The sequence below is a fragment of the Temnothorax curvispinosus genome, unplaced genomic scaffold (genome assembly GCF_003070985.1).
Source record: "Temnothorax curvispinosus isolate PA1 unplaced genomic scaffold, ASM307098v1 QBEX01010348.1, whole genome shotgun sequence".
Classification (NCBI taxonomy): domain Eukaryota; kingdom Metazoa; phylum Arthropoda; class Insecta; order Hymenoptera; family Formicidae; genus Temnothorax; species Temnothorax curvispinosus.
Window position 1 is genome coordinate 1 of NW_020220128.1, and position 1560 is coordinate 1560.

The following is a 1560-nucleotide window of genomic DNA, read 5'->3' on the forward strand; positions in this document are numbered from 1 at the left end:
GATCCAATAGAAGAAATAATGTTTCATTGGAGGAAAGTATCGGGATAATCAGAGTATCGACGGGGTATTCCTCTTAGTCCAAGAAAATGTTGGGGGAAAAAGGTTAAGTTAACTCCAATAAATATAGATAAAAATTGAATATTAAGATAGAAATTATTTAAAGTAAATCCTGAGATTAGGGGAAATCAATGGATAAATCTGGCAATAATAGCAAATACAGCTCCTATGGATAGAACATAATGGAAATGAGCTACTACATAGTAAGTATCATGCAGAATAATATCAATAGAAGAATTTGATAGTATAATTCCTGTAAGTCCACCCATAGTAAATAAGAAAATAAAACCTATAGATCATCATAAAGTTGGGTTATAATTAATTTTTATACCATGAAGAGTTGAGATTCATCTAAAAATTTTAATTCCAGTGGGGATAGCAATAATTATTGTAGCAGAAGTAAAGTATGCACGAGTATCTACATCGAGACCAATAGTAAATATATGATGAGCTCAGACGATAAACCCTAAGAATCCAATTGCAATTATAGCATAAATTATTCCTAAAGAACCAAAAGTTTCTTTTTTTCCTCTTTCGTTTATAATAATATGAGAAATTAAACCAAATCCTGGTAAGATTAAAATATATACTTCTGGATGTCCAAAAAATCAGAATAAATGTTGATAAAGAATGGAGTCTCCTCCTCCAGAAGGATCAAAGAAAGACGTATTTAAGTTTCGGTCAGTTAGTAATATAGTAATTGCTCCTGCTAATACTGGGAGAGCTAGAAGAAGTAAGACAGCGGTAATTAAGATAGATCAAACTAGTAAAGGAATTTTATCTATAGTAAAATTTTTATGATGTATGTTTAAGATAGTAGAGATAAAGTTAATAGCTCCGAGAATTGAAGATATACCGGCAATATGTAGAGAAAAAATTGAAAGATCTACAGAAGGGCCTCTATGAAAAATGTTTGAAGCTAAGGGAGGGTAAATAGTTCACCCAGTTCCTACTCCGGTATTGATAAAATTACCGAGAGTTAATAGTAAAATTGAGGATGGTAATAGTCAAAATCTTATATTATTTATTCGTGGGTAAGCTATGTCAGGAGATCCTAGTATAAGAGGGACTAGAAAATTTCCAAATCCTCCAATTATAAAAGGTATTACTATAAAAAAAATTATGATAAAAGCGTGTCCAGTAACTAATGAATTGTAGATTTGATCATTATTAATAAGGGAATTACAAGAACCTAATTCTAATCGGATAATTATTCTTATAGATGATCCGATTATTCCAGCTCAAATGGCGAAAATAAAGTAAAGAATTCCGATATCTTTGTGATTTGTAGAAAATAGTCATTTGTTCATAGTGTAAAATTTATTGAATTTAATTATAATGTTGTTATAAAAAAAGAATGTTATGTCTGATTAAAGTAATAAATTGTAAATTTATTTAAGAAAAAAATTTCTAACATTAGTAAAATGATCTAGGATAGTTTATATAGATTTATATATTATAGTTTATAAAAATAAAATATTAAATTGCAAGTTTAAAGAAATT

General features: G+C 28.5%; 1 pseudogene; it reads right to left on the reverse strand.

Annotated features, from left to right (window-relative positions):
- Positions 1-7: 7 nt before the first annotated feature.
- On the reverse strand, positions 8-1333 carry LOC112460139 (annotated as a pseudogene).
- Between the last annotated feature and the right edge of the window lie 227 nt (positions 1334-1560).